Here is a 24,626-nt window from a genome sequence, read left to right as displayed (position 1 = left end):
CCTCCTAAGTGTATCAACAAGCAATCAGGGGCACCCCAATTCTTCTCGCCATCCCAAAGCACACTCAATAAATTGCTCCATCTCATTCCCCTTATACCTATCCACCTCACTTTAAAAGGGAACGACTTAGATGCCTTGTGCCTACTGGCCCAATAGACATATGAATGACCCACAATCCACACCCGGCTTGACAATGTCAAAAAACCTGCAGAAAAAACAGCAAAACAAATAATATTTTATTTAAATTATGATTCAACAAACCTTTAAAAACAGGGAGGGATAAAACTTAGTTATTTTGGCGACCCAGATGGAGGTGAACGACACCAAACCTCAAAAATTCTTGTGAGGGAAAAGGTGAAAAGAACTCCAATCCCCCTTTAACGGCGGGTAGCTTATGGCCCTGGGTTTCCTAAATAACAAACTCGCAGGATGCCTCTATTCATGCAACTTATCCCCTCTAACATAACGCTTGTAAGCATCTGACTTCCACCGTCCCAACCTCTTAATCTCTTCCTTGGATGAGCCTGCCACTGCTGCGCAAGTCGCTGCTCCTATCCTGAAAGAATGCGTCCCATAATGCTCTAATGGAAGGCCCAATGCTATTAAACATTTATTAAAAATACTCGTGAATTGAAATTTAGATAAAGGACTCCGATCCCTATGTACCAACCACTGATCCCCCCCTTTCGGACGAATTCGCCCGAAGGCCTCAGCTAATCTTACTGGGCAGATGCTCGGCTCCAAATGCATAGGAACAGAAATCCATTTACCCCTTCCCAACTGATCCGTTTTGGACCGGTGTATCTTGATAAGAAGCTTATCACTCCTAACTACTACATTACTCAACAATATACCCGTATCAACTGAACACTTGTTTTTTGCAACTAGTTCACCTACTCTTAATGCACCAAAAAAGGCCACTGCAAATGCCAAACTAAAAAGGTTAACCTCGAACTCTCCTATCGCAATACCCGAAACGCCCCTAATTAGATCTCTCAAAAGCTCGATGTCAATTGGCCTACGCTCATCTCTTATATTTGCCTGCTCCTTAGACCACCCCTTCATTGCCTTTGATAACATAAAAGATTTAGTTGGGTCGATCAACCCTTCTAAACGTGAAAAATACGAGATTCCTGCTAAAGCACCCGACATAGCCGCTTTAGAACGACCCTTTTCATGCCCTAACCATACAAACGCTAACATAACATCCTGTACACTCTTACCACCACCTTCCGAATTCATGTACGCCTGCCACTCATTCCATGCTGCAGAATACGATCTCAACGTCCCAGGTGCCAATGCCTTCAATGCTAACGCTTTCATGCCGGATTGATGATCTGCCATACAAATTTAGGACATGACAAACCCTCTAATCTAGCCTCTGGAGCTAATGCTCTAAATCTATCCCATTGAAAACGGGACAAAGCATCCGCTATCTCGTTCCTCACCCCAGGCACATGCCTAGCACTTAACTCTATATTCTTCTGCATACATCTAAGAGTTAAATGCCTCAACAACTTCAACGCATGATAACATGAAGACTTTTGGTTGTTGATTGCTTGAACTACCCCTAGATTGTCGCACCAAAACAAAACCCTTTGATTACCTAGCTTATAGCCCCATATCTCCACCGCGACAATGATTGGAAAAAGCTCAAGTAAAAGCATGTTATTAGTAAGCCCTTTCCTACACCATTCCTCAGGCCAAGCTTCCGCACACCATTCACCTTCAAAATATGCACCGAAACCTAGGGACCCTGATGCATCTGTGAAAAATTGCAAATCTCTATTGCTTACTTCTTCCTGCAGCCAAATACAAACCCCATTAAATTCTCTCAAAAATTCTAACCAAACCTTACAATGTTCTTTCAATTCCGATGAAATGCGAATAAAATGGTGCAATTTCTTTACCCCTGCAGTGGCTCTTTCTAGCCTACGACTAAAAATCCTTCCCATCGGAATGACCCTACAAGAAAAATTTAATAACCCCAGAAGTGATTGTACCTGCTTCAGAGTCATCTTTTTTGCAGAAATAAAATTCTCCAATAAACTCCTTAAACCATTCACTTTTTCCGCTGGCAACCTACAAAGGCCTGCTTCAGTATCAATCTCTATACCCAGATAAGATAAACGGGTCACAGGCCCCTCCGTTTTTTCCTTAGCTACGGGTACACCCATTACTGAAAAAAGAGCTTGAACCGAAAACAGCAATTCATTACATGCCGAGCTACTCGCAGGGCCTGCTAACAAGAAATCATCCAAATAATGAGCGACTCCTGTCTGACCTGTGCCAGCCTTCACACACCACTGTAAAAATGAACTAAAACATTCAAAATAAGAACACGAAATTGAACAGCCCATCGGCAAACACCTGTCCACATAAAATTGGCCCTCAAGCTTGAAACCCATGTATTTAAATGAATCCGGATGCAGCGGCAACAATCTAAAAGCCGATTCTATATCTACTTTTGCTAACATAGCTCCTACACCAAAACCTTGAACCATATCAACGGCTTCCTCAAAAGACTGATACTTAACGCTACACAAAGAAGGGTCCAGAGCCTCGTTTATTGAGCCCCCCTCCGGATAGGAAAGGTGCTGAATTATCCTAAATTTACCCGGCTCCTTTTTTGGAACTACCCCCAATGGTGAAACACAAAATTCAGCTAAAGGCGGACTTTTAAAAGGTCCACACATGCGCCCCAAACTAACTTCCGCAGCAATTTTGGCTCTTACTATTTCTGGATAATCTCTAGCTGATTTAAGATTCCTCCTGGCTAAAACTAAAACTGACCTAACTATTGGCAATTTAAAACCGAACTTAAAACCTTGCAATAAAAATGGCGCCTCCTCCCTGAGAGGATAGCGGTCCAACCAACGCTCTAAAACTACTACATCTACTGGGGACTCGGCTTTACCTATTAGCGGCCCTCTGCTCCCCTCTACCCCCTGATTGAGTTGCGGACCTGCTGCAATCCTTTGCTGCGCGACCTCCGCCGCACAGCATGCAGATATGCCTATATCTACATGTTGTTCCCCTACTGCATTGCGCGTTATTGAACGCGTAACATTTTCCTCTTCCTCCTGTGTTAAAGCCTGGTCTAAACTGAAAGGGCTGTTTACGACCCATCGACTCCGCAAAAGACCTATTACTATGAGTTACCTCCAACCAAACCTCTACATCTTTGAAACCTAAACTTAGCAATTTCTGACCGTCTTGCTTCTTCCTAAATAATTTGTCGTACTGACGCCAAACATTATGTCTAGCCGTCAGAAACATATTATGAATAAGATGTAGATATTTAATCACGTTAAGAAACTCCGATGGACGAGATTCTATATAACAAGCCGCAAAAATGTACATCCCCGTAAGCCAATTGGGATAACTCCTCCTTGCCTCTTCCGCCACCGGCCCCCCGGCCTTTGCTGTATCTAGAGCCTTTTTAGCTTCGTGTGTAATCGCGAACATATCTACGAAGCGCCCTTTCTTTATACGCTCCCTCACCTTAGACCTTACTCCCCTCAATATTGCCGTATTTGCACAATGCACACTATCGCCTGACGCATCTGGAGCCGAACTGCCCGCTAAACTGCGCCCTCCCTTTGAAACCTTACGCTTTCCCCTAAGATGCTGAATGAATGTCCGCATAAATTTACGCGGATTCTCCAGCGAGCTAGACGTATCCGACGATTCGTCAGAATGCGAAGATTTTGCGCTAAGCTGAATTTCTGTAATTATCTTACCAGCTCCTGATGTAGAAGGACCTTCGCCTGCGTCTCCTGCGGTCTCCTGTCCCACGTTGTGCGACGCGCCCGCCGCAACTTGACTCGATGATTGTTGATCCTGCGAAATCCCAACGTCTGCTGACGAATCTAACGAAGCTGCGTGAGACGCTAACACCTGCGGACTCAATAAAACAGCGTTACTTCCTGCCTGCCCCGCCCCGTCTGACCCATCGGCTGCTACCGACGATGCACGTGCTTGAGAGTGCACGTTTGTCTGACTCTCTGACTGCCCTGGTGATGGGGGTCTAGCTGGTGGAGGAACTTGTGGCAGAGGCGGCATCCCTATCTGATGAACACCCATAAACTGATTAGGCGCAGGCTGAAACCAATGCCCATATTGAGGGCCCGCCTGCGGGGGGCTCGGAATATGCATAAACTGTGGAAAAGCAAACGGTTGATATAAATTACCTAACTGCTGGGTATATTGAGGGTTAAAGAAATGCTGCTGTCTTGTTAAAGGCAGCTGCGCGACATTTTCTTGTGCCCCTTGACTAAAATACGGGGACCAGGACCCTTGCTGGGGTTGAAAATTCCCCCTTGTCTGCACTTTAAATTGATGGGAAAAAGGGGGAGGGGGGGGAATTGCAAACAATCCCCTTGTCGTACCCAAACCTGCTACTGCAGGCCCTGGGGAACTCCTCATATTCCCTGTTGCCCCCACCACGTTTACATTATTATTACTTTCACCCAAAATGGGAGAGGCTAATATATTGCCTCTCCCTTGGGTTACTAATGGCTGCTCGCCTATCCCTGCCCCTGCTCTCCCCTCCCCAGCTCCTGAAGCTGTGGGAGAGGGGCTAACGGCCGCCGGGTCCGTCGCCATGGCAACGGGGGCGGGGCTTGGAGCAGCGGGTGCCGAGGCACCGGACCCGCTGCTTAATGCTGGGGATGGCCGGCGGGGTGTGCTCGCAGGGCTGGCTGTCGCTCCCGACAGCCAGGCCCGCAGCACTGAGGGAGACGGAGAGGGAGGCGGGTGACTCGTCACCGCTACCTCCGACGGAGCCGCGCGAGTGCTGGAAGCCGCGCGAGCGCTGGGAGCCGCGTGACCGGCTCCCCTCACAGAGAAACGCCGCGCTCCCCTCACGGCCGGAGAGGCAGCTGCTGCAGAAAGAGGTCTGGATACCTCGACCAAGCGGCGGGGAGGGGGCGCACTGCGGCGGGGGCGAGGCATTATAATAGCTAAAGCACTTAAGTGGCAGCAAAAACCCTACCTAAGCCTAACCCTTAAAATTACCTCACAATTTTTTCTTTTTACCGAATAAAACTACAATATACAAGCCACCAGATTTAATATGCTTTACCACATAAGTGTTAATAATATTATAAAGAAGTAAATTTATCTTAAACCAATTAGCAATATATGAAACACCTGTGGAGTGATACTAAATACTTTACCAGCCCCAGGGATCACAAAATGGCAAGAGGAATTTGAATCCTCTGCCAGCACTTAAATAAACTAATCTACCCCGCCTACCTAACTACTCCCTATTGGATAATGTTTAATTGACATACATCAACACCTATTAAAAATTATCAACACAAAAACCAGCTCTAACTAGCTTAGCTACATAACAAACAGGGTGCTTATATTCACTCTAGCCTATACAGTCTCTCGTTCTTTTTTTAAATAATACTCTGAAACATTACAACGGTGACATGGTGCCAGATGAATTAACCTGGAGAAGGCATAAGGAAGTGATAAACCAATGATCAGTGCAAGGTGATTAACGCACCAGCCAATCAGCTCCTAACTGTTAATTTACATATTGGAGCTGATTGGCTGGTTCGTTTACTGCTCACTGATTTATCACTTCATTATGCCTTCTCTATGTTAATACATCTGCAGTGGTTTAAATGTAATCTATTATACGTGTACACTACACATGTAATTTAAACGGGTGCTTTATACTTCAATTACATCATACAACACCGCTTAAACTAAGCGAACAAAGTTGATCAATGGCATAGACAACTCTCAGTGAAAAAGTGTATGGGAGCTGGTGGTGCATAGAGGAGGGAGAGTACTTTCATATATGGGAGACTTTTTGCAAACTCATTTACATGACTCTTACCTGATCTGGAAAGGTCTACATTGAAAATCTGAATATACTGTATTATTTCAAATAGCAGACGATATCGGGAATCAGAGTCAGCAAATGTATCATCCTGTGGACAAGAGTCATTACTTTTTAGCTACTAATATGAATACGACTTTTGTAAATAAAAATAAAATAAAAAAAAACATTTTTGGGAAATACCACTATTTATTAACTATCTTTATCAAACTTCTCAAATGCATGCTGCCTCTCTCCTGCCAACTGATTACATCCTACCATTCCTGCCAACAAGGTTTTGACTGTGGTGCTCCCTACCTCACTTCACCTTCAGAATGTAAGTTCTCATGAGCAGGGCCCTCTTCTCTCATGTGCTTTTCCTTCTCTTACTTACACTATCTTCTCAATACTCCCTACAATGGCACCTGACCCTCAGTTGCAGCTATACTGAGGCATATATCAGTGTCATGTTCCCTAATGCAGAATTTTTTATATACCATGTACGTGTCCTACATTATTTTTGTACTGTAAGTCACTGTTCTTGTTTTGATCATTCGTTTATGTATTTTGTTAGGCGCTGGGGCACCAGAAAAATAAAGGATAATAATACGTTTGCTGTGATTCTGTATTTACTGTATACTGCTACTTTAAATGCCTTTAAAAATACATCTTATTTCAACTGTAAGGGTGTGTACACATGGTGAGATATTTTCTTTTGATTTTGACTATATAGTCAAAATTGCAAGAAAAGTTAGTGCAGCCCGATTCGATCCCGATGCGCAGTCTCGCCAGGTCGGCATCGCAAGAAAAGATAGACTGTGCAGGCAAGTCAATCCTTGCTAGATCGGTGTACTATCTAGTTCATCTCACATGTCAGTGACATCTCACATAAGCCAAAATCTTACATAAGCCAAAATCGTAAGCACACATAGTCCATATCTCAAGAAAACTTAGTCAAAATCTGTGCTATCTGGGCTCCGGGGAGTTCAAGGGAAATCACAAGTGAAAATCGGGCATAGCAAGGATCTCACCGTGTGCACACACCCTTACGTTCATTTTACACATACACCCCACTAGTATCAGAAACAATCCACATCACTTTTGGCTACACTACTTCAAAGTACAGATAACTTATTTGTTTGGGACGCTAATAATTCCATGGCGCCCTCAGAAATAAATGAGTAGCCAAAGGGAATCTGCACCTTCCATTTTCTCACATATTTGTAAATTTTGCTGCCCTTTGCATATGAAACCAATGCCAAACAGAATCTAAGAAATTACATCACATAGAAAACCATAATGTAGAATAGTCATCAAGTACAAAAAAAATATGTATTCAATTAATCACACCTGGTTTCTCTCCAACAAAAGGAAGTCTTTGCATCCACCAGTCAGTCCAAGCTCATTGTATGTTCTTACTAAGCATAGGTCAGACTCAGCGTGAGCACTATTGCCTGTCATAAAAACATAATAACAATCACTGATGCACCATCACCTGGAGTTTTTCCTCTAAAATATAATTAGAGATCAGTTCTCAAAAAGCTATAACAATTCAGGGGCAGATTTATTAAGCTCGGTGAAGTGATAAAGTAGACGGAGATAAAGTACTAGCCAGTCAGCTCCTAACTGTCATTTTTCAAACCCAGCCTGTGACATGGCAGTTAGGATCTGATTGGCTGGTCCTTTATCACCTTCCACTTTATCACTTCACCAAGCTTAATAAATCTGCCCCTCACTCCCTAATACCTGCCCCCTGGGGTAAATTCAATAGGCGCCAAGTGCAGAAGTGAATTATTCATTTTACACATTCTCTCAGTCTCTCCAGACCAGAGACCAAGTGGAGATGGGTCCTGACTCATTAGTCCTTACGCTTGAAAAGAAGAAAAACCGCGCTGTTACTGGGATTTTTTGTGTTTGAGCAGCCCTGAGCAAAAAAGGATACTGACAATGTGTTTGAGGACAAGGCGCTTGTAACAATGTGTAATGTGTATTGCAACAAATAATTGTTGCAATACTGCAGTGCAATACCTGTAATTTAAAAAGGATTAGTAAATGTTTACAGCCCCTTTTGTGTTTTATTTCCCGGTCCTGCCGGATTTCTGTATTGCCGGCTCTTAGTCCCGTTAATGTCTCTGTGCGGGATGGCAAAAACCCTATCTATCCCTATACTACCCACCTTGTACTTGGCAGTGGTGGGACGGGATCTTCACTCCTGGCGGCTGGCTGTTATTTCTCCGCAACAGCTGTTTGCTTTAGCCGCGTCTTCTGTGTGCCGAGCTGTGCGGCTGCAGCCGCTCGGGATCCCGGCTTGTGAGGACGGACGGAGGGTGTCTTCTTCTGTGCGCTCTGTGTAACTGAGAGTGCACGGACCGTGTGATTGCTTCCCGTCCCACCACTGCCAAGTACAAGGTGGGTAGTATAGGGATAGATAGGGTTTTTGCCATCCCGCACAGAGACATTAACGGGACTAAGAGCCGGCAATACAGAAATCCGGCAGGACGGGAAATAAAACACAAAAGGGGCTGTAAACATTTACTAATCCTTTTTAAATTACAGGTATTGCACTGCAGTATTGCAATAATTATTTGTTGCAATACACATTACACATTGTTACAAGCGCCTTGTCCTCAAACACATTGTCAGTCCTTACGCTTGGCCTGGGGACTGGGGCAGCTGCATATGTTCAGGTTCAATCAGCCAGCCTCTCTCTCCACACACACCAGCAGCAGCACCACGCCATGCTGGAGTGGAGAGACTGACTCGTTCCTCACTGCCTGCGGCGCGCTCACTGCGTATGTGTGACTGACTGAGAGTCTCACCACACACAAACAGTATGGAGCTCCTGCTCTGCGTGGCCGGCGACTGCGACCCAGGCACTGGTTTAGAGAGTCTCCCAAAAGCCGCACTCGTACTGCAGGATACGCAGAGAAACTAGGTCATCTGGACGTGGACATCCCAGTGATATACTGTAGGTCCGACACTCACTCATTTAATCGAGATAAAGGCCACGCCACATAAATATTAAAAATCATGAACAGTACATTTACATCTACTGCATTAGGGGCTGTGACTCACAGTGCTGCAGTGAGACTTTAAGTCAGTCACTCACAGCCCCTAATACAGTAGATTTAAATGTGTGTATTGTTCTTGCTCTTTAATATCTATGTGGCGTGGCCTCTATCTTGATTAAATGAGTGTCAGTTTTAAACAGAACTTCATGAAAAATAAATATTTGGGTAATTAACCCCCTTGCCTCCCCTCCCCAGCTAAGAACTGCTGTAGTTATTGGTAACCATACCAAGACAACTGAGTGGAGAGCGGCAGCGCAGCTCACCCTGCCCAGTGCCCTGCCCTAATTAACAGCCGCGCACACTAACCAAGAGAGCGGGGTCGGCAATTACAATGGGCAGGCGGCTGGGAGCGGCGGCGATGTCTTCCCAGGTGGCGTGGTGCGGCGGGATGGAGCGGACTAGGCCACAGTGACAGCCGCACGCAGCCGCGCACTTACCAAGAGAGCGGGCGGCAATGAAAATGGGCAGGCGGCCGGGAGCGTCAGCATCAGCGATGTCTTCCCAGGCGGGGCGGCGGGACGGACCGGACTAGTCTAGGCCGCAGTGACAGCCGCATGCAGCCGCGCACTTACTAAGAGAGCGGGCGGGCCGCGGGCGGCAATGGGCATGGATGGCGGCAGCAGCGGCAATAAACTCCTGGCTTCCTTCCACTGCTTCCGAATCCAGACCCTCCGGCAGCACAGCAGCAGGACTCGGACGGAGGACCCTGCACGAACTCCCAGCATCGCCCGCCAGTACAGTCTCTCCTCCTCACTCACGTACAGGGGGCGTACACGGCTGACATGAGTGACCCTCCCTCAGTCACAGTGAGATATATATAAAGCCGCCCACCCTACAAACCGCTCCTTCCTCATCTCTATGTAATTGGCTGGCCAATCTATCTGTCAGCATAGCTGACAGCCAAAGCTAGTCGCTCAAAGTGGCGTTGCCCCCACGCCACGGCGGGGTCTGCGGGGGCAGTAGTTACGCCAGTGCCCACAGGAGGGATTGGGCACTGGGAATAGGCATGTACTGGGAGCATGTGCACTCGTGTACGAGGCATCCACGTCTGCTGTTGCTATTTTACACATGGTTTAGGGGATTTTCTTTGCTGTTTGTTAACTACTGTACTACTATTACTTTTGAGCAATGATAGTCCACACACTATTTTTAGTAAATTTCTGTGTTGGATTGTTTTCTATTGAAAGTACTTGTGAGTTGGTTCAATTGGATACTTATTGCTAATGCATTACTAAAATTTGCATGCAGTGTGATATGGAGGAGGAATGGGGACCGGTGTGCGGTGTAATATGGAGGAACGGGGACCTGCATGCTTTGTGATATGAAGGAGGAATGGGGGACCTGTGTGCAGTGTGATATGAAGGAGGAATGGGGACCGGCATGTGGTGTGATATGGACGGATGGGGACCTGCGTGTAGTGTGATATGAAGAAGGAACAGGGACCTGCGTGCTTTGTGATCTGAATGAGGAACGGGGACCTGCATGCAGTGTGATATGGAGGAGGAATGGAGGAGGAATGTGGTGTGATATGGAGGAGGAATGGGGGCCTGCATGCGGTGGGATGTGAAGGAGGAACCGGGACCTGTGTGTGGTTTGATATGAAGTAGGAATGGGGACCTGCATGCGGTGTGATATGGAGGGATGGGGACCTGCATGCAGTATGATATGGAGTAGGAATGGGGACCTGCGTGCAGTGTGATATGGAGGAGGAATGGGGACCGGCATGTGGTGTGATATGGAGGGATGGGGACCTGCGTTCAGTGTTATATGGAGGAGGAATGGGGACCAGCGTGCGGTGTGACATGGAGGGATGGGGACCTGCGTGCGGTATGATATGGAGCAGAGACAGGGACCTGCGTGCTGTCTGATATGGAGGAGGAATGGGGAATCTGTCCTTGCACATTTGGACGCGCGGCTGAATACCAGGGAAGGGCTATGTAGTGGCATTAGCATGAAGTCGCAGACCCAACTGCAGTAAAAGACGTAAGGAAGGCCTTGTCAGGCTTTATGAGGAGGGAGTATCCCGCCCACCTTGACAGACCCCACCCCCTCAACAGACCCCACCTCCATTAGGGCTGCTTCCAGAAATTTCCTGGGCTGGTTTTCCATCCCAATCCGCCCCTGCTTCTACCATGTGTGCATCTGACCTGATCCACATGTGCCTCTGCCTATACCTATGTGTGTCTCTACCCGTACCCATGTGTGCCTCCACTTTTACCCATATGTGTTTCTGCTTCTACCATGTGTGCCTCTGCTCCTAACCATATGTGCCTCTACTTCTATTCATGTGTGCCTCTGCCCTGACACATATGTGCCTCTGCCCGTACCCATGTGTGCCTCTACCCATACCAGTGGCGTAACTAGAAATTTTTCTCCCCCAAGCCAAAAAATTCTTCGCCGCCCCCCCTCATCCCCCATCCCCCATAATTGGCACTAGTAAAGGGATAAACATGCCGTGTCGCAAAAAGGGTGTGTGGCTTCATTGAAATGGGCGTGGCTTTGCATAAAGGGGCGTGGCATTGCAGGAAAAGACTACCTAATACCCCAGTTTTGCAATCTGCACACCCAGACGTTAGCCACCACAGGAAAGAAAAATAATCCTGATTCATGCCCCTTACATTATTTGTAATTTTTCCTCCTTATAGTAATGCCCAGTATACATTATGCAACGCACTGCAATGGCCCTTAGACATTATGCCACACACAATAATGCACATGACACAATATGCACACATCTGCGCTAAATCAGTGGCGGCGCCCCCGCAGCCCTGTGAGTGTGCCCCCAAGCCACCGCGAGGGCTGCGGGGGCAGTAATTACGCCACTGACCCATACCCATGTGTACCTCTGCTTCTCCCATGTGTGCATCTGCCTTGACCCATGTGTGCCTTTGCCCCAACCCATGTGTGCATCAGCCTGTACCCATGTGTGCTTCTGCCCGTACCCATATGTGCCTGTGCCCGTACCCATGTGTGCCTCTGCCCTTACCCATATGTGACTCTGCTCTTACCCATATGTGCCTCTGCCCCAGGCCATGTGTGCCTCTGCTCCTACCCATATGTACCTCTTCCCATACCCATCTGTGCCTTTGCCCATACCCATCTGTGCCACTGCCCTTACCCATATGTGCCTCTGCCCTGACCCATGTGTGTCTCTGCCATGTGTCCCTCTACCCGTACCCATGTGTACCTCTGCTGCCTCTGCTGCTCATGGGCCAGTGCTTTGGACTTGCCCCCAGGCTAATATTTGCTAGCCAGCCCACGTGCAATAGTCTTGTCAGGCATTGTCTCCACTCCATTCGGGCCTATTACCTCCGCATCAGAGTTCCCTCCAAAACACTTGCAATCAGCTGACCATGGATTCCCCAACCACAGGCTCTGCACCTGTTACATGACTCTGCTGTCCTCTGCTTTACCAATCCCTGGCCTAGCAGTGATCATCTGATCTGTTCCTCCTATAACCACTCATCAGGGGGAATATATGGATTGCACTGGCAGAGTACAGGTGCCTAGAACGTCACTTCCTAGAGCTACGATCCTGGGCTCCAGACTCCTGACTCCTGCAGCTAGAAGATCCAGTCTGTATCATTTGCACTTCAGTCCAGTCCTGGTCCAGTTTCAGTGTCATCCCGGTTCCAGCCCGGTCAGCACTCCAGTCCAGTCTTGGTCCAGTTACAGTGTCATCATCCCGGTTCCAGCCCGGTCAGCAGTCCAGTCCTAGTCCGGTTCCAGTGTCATCATCCCGGTTCCAGCCCTGTCAGCACTCCAGTCCGGTTCTAACCCAGTTCCAGTATTAACATTTCAGTCCCAGTCCAGTCTGTCTCCCCAGCTTCCAGATTCCATGGCCCACCTGAGTCACAGTCGGGAACATAAATATCTCAGACCTGACAGTCTCTTATGATCTTAACCGCATAATTTTGCATCCAGTCACTAGCACGATTTTCCTTGAATCCAAAGACACTCATACACAGTTTCAATATGCACGTTATGCATATGTATGTTACCAAATATGTAAAGTAGATGCAATTTCTTATTCACATTAAGAGATGTCCATCTCATGACACATGTAAGACATAATCATGTCCCCACAAGGTGTGTAAAGGAATGACAATAGTGAGAGTACATTGACACCTTCAGGAAATATCCATATCAAAATGATATAAGGAATTAAGGGTAGATTGGAAAAGCAAAACACGGGAGTGTTCATAACACGGGTGTAATCACAAATATGATCAAATACACCATCGGCCAAACTGTGAGGTACTTTTCATAGAAAACAACAGAACACGGAAATTCACCAAGATTCGTGTTTGCAAATCCACCAGTGAATTGTCCAAACTCGCTCCAAAATAGAAGTTTCAAATGCACCACCTCACCAGCAGCGTGTTTGCAAAATCACCCATGATAATTTTATTTACTTACAATAGAAAATTTCTAATTTAATCCAAAAAACTTTAAGAATAACCAATATACTTATCATTATAAAACAACAATTAAAAGAGAACAGTTCCCAATGATTTTGGATACAATAACCATACATGTTCATTTTAGTTTTAATTAATAAACTGTATATACTGTACACAGGTCCTTTTTTTAAAAAAAATGTGAAGGTATTGTGATTTTTTTTTCTTATTTGGGTTACTTGTATAACTGTTTAAAATAAATACACATACAGTATACCTTTCCCATGGATACTTAAAAATGAAAATATCTAAATAGGTTTTGTAGTCAGGAAATACAAAAAAATATATGATGTAAACCTTTATTTGGTAACATTTAAACATAAATGAACAGGTTGCACTTTTCATAAGAAATGACATATTACTTTAAGAACAACATACACAATGGTGTACAGTTTGTACATTTTGCAAACACGGACCAGAATACGGGCACAATGGAAAAACATGGACCGGACTCAAAACCAGTCATTTACAGGAGTGTTTGGTGATTCTCGCCTGAAATATGCCTGTAAAATACAATTGTATACACCATCGGAAAACACGATCCCCCAAAAAATGGGAGCATAGTAAATTTCCGTATTTCAGTATCAAAAATACTCCCGTGTTTGATCAGTCCCACCCATGTTTAATCTAGGACAAACACGGGTGAGATATGATTTTTAGTAAATTTACCCTACTCTGTCATATTTACAGACTGCAGCCAGATACAAATCTATAGAACCTCAATAGGTTTAACTGTTAGCTCTAATAATCTGGTAGTCCTAATTTAAATCAAATTAAAATGAAAAAACAAAAACAAACCTACGCGTATTGAGAGTTTGTGGAGAAGAAAGAGAGTGTGGAGTATTACCTTATTAACTGTGCATTTATGTGGCTGCTATTCAGTGTGGGGATCCCAGTGTGCATACAGCAAGATATCCCCTTGGACCTATGGGGGTCATTTTGAGTTAATTGCTCGCTGCCGTTTTTTGCAGTGCAGCGAACAGGTTACCACTGCGCATGCATATGCACCGCAATGCGCAGGCGCGTTGTACGAGTACAAAGCGGATCATTGCTGGGCGATGGATTTAACAATGAATCCATTCGCACAGCTGATCGCAAGGAGATTGACAGGAAAAGGGCGTTTGTGGGTGTCAACTGACCGTTTTCAGGGAGTGTTTGGAAAAACGCAGGCGTGTCCAAGCGTTTGCAGGGAGGGTGTCTGACGTCAATTCCGGGACCAAAAAAACTGAAGTGATCGCAAGGGCTGAGTAAGTCCAGAGCTACCCAGGAAATGCAAAAAACTTTTTCGTCCTGCTCGGCTGCACACGCGTTCGCACACTTGCAAAGCGAAAATACACTACCCGTGGGCGGCGACTATGCGTTTGCACGGCTGCTAAAAGCAGCTAGCGAGCGATCAACTCGGAATGACCTCCTATGTACGTTTTACCCAGTGGGCTTGGTCACGGTCTGTGTTGCACGTGGCCAAGCTCACTGGGTGAACTATACGTAGGTCACCTCTCTGCAATGCTTCCCAGGTTTACCACATCGCGATGGCCCTGCACACTGTAATGCTCCAATTGATAATATGCCACACCTTAATGCCTCATAGATACTATGTCAAACTGTTATGTACCAGTTGATAATATGCCACACCTTAATACTACCAAATGATAATATGCAGCACAGTAATGCCACCAACTGTTAATATGCCCCACAGAGCCCCTTTATGTACCAGCAGCCTTAAAGTCCCCTCATTTGCCTCTTCAAGTGGCAGCCTCAGAGCCCTCTTGGGGGAGATGTGTAGAGAGATAAAGTAGCAGCCATTCTGCTCTTGGGGCCTAATTCAGACCTGATCACAGCAGCAAATTTGTTGGCTAATGGGCAAATCCATGTGCACTGCAGGGGGGGGGGGTAGATATAACATGTGCAGAGAGTTAGATTTGGGTGGGTTATTTTGTTTCTGTGCAGGGTAAATACTGGCTGCTTTATTTTAACACTGCAATTTAGATTTCAGTTTGAACACACTCCACCCAAATCTAACTCTATCTGCACATGTTATATCTGCCCCATCTGCAGTGCATATGGGTCTGTCCATTAGCTAACAAATTTGCTGCTGCGTTCAGGTCTGAATTAGGCCCCCTACCTAATTTCTCAAACAAAGCGTGTAAAATGACAGTTAGGAGCTGCTTGGCTGGTACTTTATCTCTCTCCACTTTATCACCATCCAAGGCTTAGTACAACTGGCCCCTTGTGTCCTATATACTAGCCCAGAGCCCCCATCAATACCTTGCCTTAACTTCACCACTAAAGTGCTCTTCTACAACCACTGTCCATCTATTCAATTGTCACTTGCGTCTGTACACAGCTGCCCTATGCCAATCACAAGCCCAGGGCAAAGTGGAGCAGAAGAAGAGGCTGGCCCAGCAGTGAAGTTGGCACACCGCACCAAGTGACAGCGGGATCCGGTCTGAAGATCGACAGTGTCTAGGTCGACAATGTTTAGGTCGACCACTATAGGTCGACAGTCACTAGGTCGACATGGATGGAAGGTCGACAGGGTTTCTAGGTCGACATATGCTAGGTCGACAGGTCTAAAGGTCGACATGAGTTTTTCACATATTTTTTTCTTTTTTTAAATTTTTTCATACTTAACGATCCACGTGGACTACGATTGGAACGGTAAAGTGTGCCGAGCGAAGCTGTAGCGGAGCGAAGGCACCATGCCCGAAGCATGGCGAGCGAAGCGAGCCATGCGAGGGGACGCGGTGCACTAATTTGGGATCCCGGTCACTCTACGAAGAAAACGACACAAAAAAAAAATCCTCATGTCGACCTTTAGACCTGTCGACCTAGCACATGTCGTCCTAGAAACCCTGTCGACCTTCCATCCATGTCGACCTAGTGACTGTCGACCTAAACATTGTCGACCTAGACACTGTCGATTTGATGAACCACACCCGTGACAGCGCCTCCGGACTCTGGACAGTTGCTAATTAACCGTTTCATACTAAGGTTCGCACTTTTGGTGCGTTCTGTTGTTACTTACGGACTTCTAATGCTCATGATTGACTCCATGTAAGATTTAAGATGACATGCTATTTACTTATTCATTTGATATCTTAATTGTGAAATTACTGATTACATTTTACTATTTCACTGCAATTGATGCTTTATACAGTAAGTTAAAGAGGATTGTGGCCACAGCTTCAGCTTTTGGTGATATACGTTGTATTTACCTTATAGCCTAGAACTTCTCAGAAAAAGACCCACAAAAGGGGTTATTGTATTAGCTGTTCAGCAGTTTTTTGTGATACAGTAGTGTTCTGGTAAATGCTACTCTCTTTTTTCAAGGAATATTTGAATTAATCATCGGTGACATCTTTGTTTTCCAGTAATTATGCCAATGTTTATTGACATTTTAATGCATTATTCTGAAGAAACAATCATATGTCTTCTCCTTTTTGCAAGAGAGTGCATAGTAATGAGATTATACTGACAGCAAAAAAGAAATCCGCATGGTGAGAGAAGTTTTACAAATATGAATCCATATGAAAGACTATCCAAGGACAACCTAAGTACACTGTAAAGGAAAAGCAAGCGATCATTGTCCGTGACATCTTCCTTAAGTGAATTGAGGTCTGCATAGTGAACATTGTTTAAATAATTTTCTAAGCAGTTAGGAAAAACAAATCCATAAACAACGTTATTTAGAGCTGTTTCCATACTCATATATTGGATCATTTCCAAAATCAGCATTATAACAGACAAACATCATATCCTCCAGCCATTCACATTAATTCCTTCATGTTCCGAATAGGCACTTGTTCCAGGAAGCATCCCATACGAGGTTCACTTGTCAAAGTAAAAATAATAAATAAATACCTGCCAACAGTTAAATCATTAGGTCACACTTCCCAATCTCAGACTGGCAATTACCAACCCCCAATCTACCTAGTCACACCTTGATCCACCCAATGACATTCTCTGGGCCAGATGTACTATTCTTTGGAGAATGATAAAGTACCAGCCAACCCGCTAATAACTGGCTGTGTTTAAAAAATGACAGGAGCTGATTGGTTGGTAGTTTAACTCTTTCCACTTTATCATTCTCCAAGGCTTAGTACATCTGCCCCAATGGTCATCTTCTAATCAGTAGGCTGCGATAATCATTGTGATAACATAAATGACTTCCACTAAAACAGGTTTCTCCCATGAAAAATACTAAAAAAATTTCCCCCTTATTGCAAAATAATAGCTTAGACTAAAACAGTAGCTAGTGCGCCAAAAGTAACACCCTTCTGTAGACACCACCCTTTTTTCTAGATTCAGTTCAGATTTATTGTTTGAAATGTCTGTAAATTAGTAATTTCATCAATATGCTGTTCTGTATTACATTGTGTTCCATTAGTCCGTTATATGTCATTGTATGTTGTGTTTTGTTCCATACCTCTCAGCATGTGGAGCAGGTGAATAGGGCCTCCTTTGCGCGCAACCAAAAAGGGGCATGGACTATGGAAAAGGGGCATGGCTTCATGGGAGTGCAGCGATCGCGAGTCACTACCCCATTTACGTCACTGTGGGGGGATGCTCAGCGCTCTATGAGCTGCTGGCATGCTCCCAGTCCCTCTGTCTCCTGTGAATAGACGCTGTGCACATCTATTCACCTCTGCTCTGGTCAGCAGAGCAGTTAGTGAAAGGAGCCTCCCAACTGCCCCACCCCCCCTTCCACTGTGGGACACTGAAGCTCGCGGGTGAAACAGCGGGACAGTTCCAAAAAAACGGGACTGTCCTGCGAAAATCAGGACAGTTGGGAGGTATGTTGTTCTGCTGTCTCACCAAGTGGTTCCCAAACTGTGTGTCTAGGCACCCTGGGGTGCTGTGATACTCTTGCAGGGGTGCCTCAGGAGGGTGGTCCAGGACCAAATCAAATTGTGTTAGGCAAAATAAGTACTAGTGGCTGCCAATCATAAAACATGTGGAATCACAACCACAACTGTACATCACCACATAAATGACCCTAAGTACATACCTTGCAACATGACCCAATTCAGGTGGGACAAAATGCTCTGTTCCTGAACGTCTATCTTAATTTATGATTGTGATAATCTGTGTTGAATTAGTTAATTAATAAGAAAGGTGTTTCACCACAGTTAATGACAAAACCTTAAATTAAGAGGTAAGTCTAGGAACAGAGCATCTTGTCCCTTTGGGATGGTCATTTTTAATTTAATTTTTTTTAAACAAATGTATCAATAAAAACTTTTATCCTAGGCTTACCATGAAGAAAATGCTGATACTCTAGGGTACCGTGATTCAAGTAAGTTTGGGAGCCACTGTTATAATCTCTTTATCGGTAGTAACCATCGGCAGATACTGTATATCTGCAGATCAATTGAACTACAGATATATCTGCCAGTGCATACCCAGCTTAAGTGTTACGAGCCGCATAGCGGCTCTCCTCCATTGTGGGTCCTGGTTGTTGCTAGGTGCCCGGGATGCTGTATCACACCGCCGCACTGCCCGATAGTCCTGACGGTTGCTAGGAAACTGGGACTCCAAGCGGCCATGGTAGTTCCTGATCCCAGCTGTTGCCTAGCAGCTGGGATGCTGGCAGTATGTGCAACTTTACAGCTGCAATCCATTCCTGTTAATATGGGTCTGGTCTCCTGTTGGTGTTAAAAGGCAGTCAGTCCAACACACCCATGCCAGTGATAGTTCTTCCTGGAGCCTTGTCATTTGCTCTCAATTCTTGGCTGACTAAATTCTGGTGTCTTGCTGCTGCTGCCTGGCTATGCTTCTACAACTGTTTCAGCAGCTGCCTGGCCATGCTTCTAGAACTGTTTCGTCAGCTAGAAATATCATGCCTATATCATTATTACCGCTCTAACTCATATTGAAGGTTAAGTGCTAATCTGTGTACATTCTTCATTGTGAATCCACCTGTACAGTATCTAGAATCATTGAGTATTACCGCTGCTACTCATAATGAAGGTTCTGTGCAAATCACCACTGCTACCTTTATAGTTAATGTGAGAACCTGTACTGTCCTGCATTGCTCTAATACTACACCTGTCAGCCATATATTGTTTTTCTGCTTTCAGAGATCTGTACACTCCTGCACTGCTGCTTTAACAATTTTATGTTGCTATTCTGGCCCAGCCATACATATATCATTTTTTGTGTTTCAGTCCTGCTGTTGTTACCTGCTTCAGATTATCTCCTGCAATCTCTTGTTTATTATATAAGCTACTACTGTCCAGAGTTGAAGACCTGGTGGTATCCTAAGTACCGATGAGTGCATCATACGCTATGGGAACAATGGGGGTCATTCCGAGTTGATCGCTCGCTAGCTAGTTTTAGCAGCCGTGCAAACGCTATGCCGCCGCTCACTGGGGAGTGTATTTTAGCTTAGCAGAAGTGCGAACGCTTTTGTAGCCAAGCTCTGCAAAAAAAGTTTGTGCAGTTTCACAGTAGCTCTGAACCTACTTAGCGCTTGCGATCACTTCAGTCTATTCTTGTCCGGATTTGACGTCCTACACCCGCCCAGCGAACGCCCAGCCACGCCTGCGTTTTTTCAGACACGCCTGCGTTTTTTTACTAACACTCCCTGAAAACGGTCAGTTGACACCCAGAAACGCCCCCTTCCTGTCAATCTTTTTGCAGCCGTCAGTGCGACTGAAAACTTCGCTATAACCTGTGCACAACCACAACGGGCTTTGTACCCGTACGATGCGCGTGCGCATTGCGGCCCATACGCATGTGCAGAAATGCAGATTTTTAGCCTGATCGCTGTGCTGCGAACAATGGCAGCTAGCGATCAACTCGGAATGACCCCCGATGGGCGGTTGTTATAGGCAGAAAACCTCTCTAGCATGACTCTAGGAGGGGGAGGCCTTAATGTCATGTAGGCTAAGGTCATGATTAACAGCGGTTGTTGCAATATGTTTTATTTCTAAAAGTAGCAGAAAAACAGAATAACAACTTGGTAAATATTCTAGAGAAATTTGCTACATTCAGGAGACTTGAAGAAAGGAGTAAGGAAGTATTTATTTCTAATAAAGTAAATTGAAAAGACAATTTACAAGATACATAAAAATATATTTTAAAAATAATTGCTTTGAGATAAAAAGCAAATGATGAGCATGTTTTCATGTAACAGAAATATATATATATATATATATATATATATATATATATTAGTGCTGGGCAAGATAACACGTTATTAACGCGTTAACGCCATAAGGCAATAACAGCGATAATATTGTTAACGCCGTTAACGCTGCTGCGCCGGAAGAAGCCGCCGGAAGCAGTAATTCATCTGACCCCCTTGATGGAGAAGCCGCTGGATGCCGCCGGAGAAGAGGAAGCCACCAGATGCCGCCGGAGAAGAGGAAGCCGCCAGCCGCCATAACCTCTTGAGACTGAGACATCTTCACAATATCTCTGTGAGTACTGGTTTTTATACAGAGCCCTAGCAAAGGCATAGGATTCCCTTATAGCTGCTCTTTAGCATTTAGTTTTTAGTTAGATAGGTAGCGATTAACTTAGAAGTTCTAACTAAGTTACCCAGCTCCGGCCAGCGCGCGCTACGGGATCCCACTCACCCAGTCCCACCGCGGCGCAGCTCCCGCTTGTGTTCTAAGCTAGAACACAAGCGGGAGCTGCGCCGCGGTGGGACTGGGTGAGTGGGATCCCGTAGCGCGCGCTGGCCGGAACTGGGTAACTTAGTTACGTGGCTTAGGAGAAACCTCGGTCGCGTGGGTTGCAGCGAGCAGGGCAGCCCTTCTCTTCTCTGGCGGGCGCCGCTGTGGGACTGGATGAGAATGGTCCCGCAGCGTGCGCGCTGACCGGCGCGCAAGTATCAGAGACAGCGCAGGAAGCACTTCTTATCACCAGGAAGCACTTCTCACCGGCGGCTATTCACTGGTTCTATCAACGCCGCTGTGGGACTGGATGTGACGGGTTTATGTACATTGGGGCTGATATTGCTTATATTAACAGGAGAGTTAGTGGATGGGATTGGAAGTTTGGGCCTCCTTCGTTCATTAAGGTCTCCCTGCTGAGCTATTATACTCCCTTTTATTGCTGGGGTGCCTAATCTGCTATAAACAAACTGTTGTTCATATAGAAGTACTAAAAGTGCGCAATACACCACTTTTGAATTCATTATTGACTTTAGTCGGCTAACAATACGATTAATCGCTATTAATCGCATGAAATCCTGTGATTAAAAATTTCCATCATTGCCCAGCACTAATATATATATATATATATATATATATATATATATATATATATATATATGTGTAGGGTACTAGACCCGGCACTCACCCTGTTTCTTTATGCTCCGGTGCCCTCTGGAATCATTGACATACAACCAGTAGAGACATGCAGCGGCACTCAGAGACTCCTCCCAAATGATTAAAGTGCAAACTGTATTTTAATGCATCATAAAATGGGTGACCAACGTTTTGGGGACGTGGCGCCCCTTAGTCAAGGTGATACAAGTGTAGTGCAAAACAACATACCTTAAATATAATGAGAAGACCCGCGAACGGGACACGCGCCGGAGGTAGGGGGTGGGAGCTGCTTCCGTCCCTGACTTCTCCGGCCGTGGTGACGTCAGGGCGATCCAGCGTCATAGGCCGTCGTTGCCTGGAAACCGAAGCTTGCACGGTAGCCTTGACAACCGGCGCTCGTGTGTTAGCCAGGCGTCGGATAGACTCGGGCGCCCCTGTGTACAAAAACGTGACAAGTGCATGGGTAAAACAGTGTTAAAGCTATAATGAATGAACAAATTGCTCCTGCAGATCTACCATCTGAACGTACACCACTAGTGGCTGTAGATGTACTTCTAGGGGACAGTTATAACGGGAGACACAACGCCTGACTCTAAACAGTATACAGTACATGGCAGATAATGGAAACACAAAATGTGTACCCACAACTATACTACTGTACATAAAAATTACGTGTATGTGAATGTATATACAGGACCATAGTATAACTGTGACTACTTCTGCATAAATGCACGTAGCATCCCAGTCACTGTATACTGTAACCAATATACATAAGACTGTATTGAAAACAAAAATATGCTATAACTGAGTAATCCTGATGATCTAAAGAGTGCATGTCACAGCTAGATGGACAGAAAATCACTGGAATATACTCCACGCAATTTTGTCATTGAGACCTTTAGGTCGTATTGTGTCCAGAGTGTACAGTATATCCATCTAGCCTCCATGCGGTCGCCCCCCTGTATAGATTTGGGGATGTGGTCAATGATTTGAAAATGTTATTCATGAAGAGAGTGTTTGAGTTCAGCATAGTGTTTCGCGACGGGTTGATCCGAGGGCTTCCCAGCGATGGCATATGTGAGCGCTGATCTGTGCATGGCCAACCGTTCACGGGCAGTGCCTACAGTCTTGCCCACATACTGTAACTTGCAGGGACAAGTAATTAGATATATAATGTGAGTAGTGGTGCACGTAACAACGTGCCTGATGGAAAACCTTTTACCATTGACGGAAGAAACAAAGGAGGCACCAGGTTGCATATTGACACACGTCTTACACCCAAGGCATTTGTAGCAGCCTGGTGGTTTGGTCAGAAAGTTAGAAGTAGATTGATCCTCGAAGCCTGTGATGTCAGTGTGTACAAGATGGTCTTTAATGCTCTTGCCTTTTCTATAACATGTAAGGGGCCTTTTGTTTCTAAATGTAGGTAATTTTTTATCTGAAGATACTATAGGCCACATGGCTTTAAGGGCTCTAGGTACGACAGGGGTAGAAGTATTGTACTTGGTGACCAATGGTAATATTTGTTCTTGCTGCTTAGGCTTCTGACATAGCAGTTGTTCCCTAGGTGGCAACTACCTGCTTGTGTTTTTGAAGCTCCTTGGAATCATAACCTGGTCAGGTTCAAGCGCAACAAATGCACCATTGTCAGAGAGGACTACGAAGCGAATAGGGTCTACCGTTGGGTTGCTGTCGGCGAACCGGGTAACCACCGATCATACAACCAGAGAGCCAAACATTCCTGGCGCAAACGCAATGACTCGCGCAATAGGGACTATGCTACTTCTAATAGCGACAACTAATTTGTAGTCGTCGACTCTGACGGACCATCTGACGCCACCAGCATCCCTTTAGGGACCTCCCCTGTCGGCGTAGAAGCAAGCAAATCAAGAGGACGCCCACCAGCAGGGGCCAACAGAACAACCGGATCCAGAAACAGCACTCCCAGAAGGAAAACTTAATTTACAATCTTTCGGACCGTACCCTTACTGATTTAGAAATTAGGGTACTTAATAACGGTTTATCGTTTATACCTACCAATAGGTTCGATGGACTCACATGGCAAGCTGAGTTACATCAAATTGCCCGCAAATTACGTCTGCAGGAGTACTTTCAGGATCACCAATCCAGCCCAGTTATGGACACACATCAAGATTTCATAAACAGAGGCTCAGATCATCTTTTGATCACCAGTCCAATAATCCTTCTAAATAAATCTGAAATATACAAACAACTAGCGGATGTTACTGTATATGCAAGCCTTCCAACGGACCCTACGTCTAGATACAAGCTTGAAGTGGACGGTATTTTGGATCAAGCCTGTCGGTCCTCTCTGATTTCCGAGAAATTATGTTGTGCTCTTAAACAAGATTTTCCCAGAGTTCTGATCCTATTTACAGTGCCTAAAATCCACAAGAACCTGACATGTCCCCCAGGCAGACCTATCATTTCTGCCCATCAATCACTGTATCATGCGATCTCTGTATTTCTGGACAGTATCTTAGAACCCCTCATTTCAAAGCAACCCAACTTTGTGAAAGATACCACCACATTCTTGAACCGTCTAGCAGCACTCAATCACATTCCGGATGGCACCCTTATGTGTACCATTGATATATGTAGCTTGTATACAAGCAATCCTCATACACAGGGTCTAACAGCCATGAAGCAGTTTCTCATTAAAGAAAAAGTAACCACATTTGACTTGGAGTTATTTCTTAAGTTATTGGAAATGACTCTCATTAGAAACTATTTTTTGTTTGACGTAAAGTTTTTTGCCAGACTAGCGGATGCGCCATGGGGAGCAACGTCTCCCCCTCCTTCGCTAATGTATTTATGATACAGGAGGAGCAAGAGATGTTTTTTGCCGATACAACCAGTAGTAGACACATGTTACACTACACGCGTTACATCGACGACATGTTCATCCTTTGGACGGGCAACCAGGCACAGTTTGATCAGCTAGTTACCAATATTA

The sequence above is a fragment of the Pseudophryne corroboree genome, chromosome 5, assembly GCF_028390025.1.
Source record: "Pseudophryne corroboree isolate aPseCor3 chromosome 5, aPseCor3.hap2, whole genome shotgun sequence".
Lineage (NCBI taxonomy): Eukaryota > Metazoa > Chordata > Amphibia > Anura > Myobatrachidae > Pseudophryne > Pseudophryne corroboree.
The sequence above is the reverse complement of the archived record's forward strand: the minus strand, read 5'-3'. Positions refer to the sequence as shown.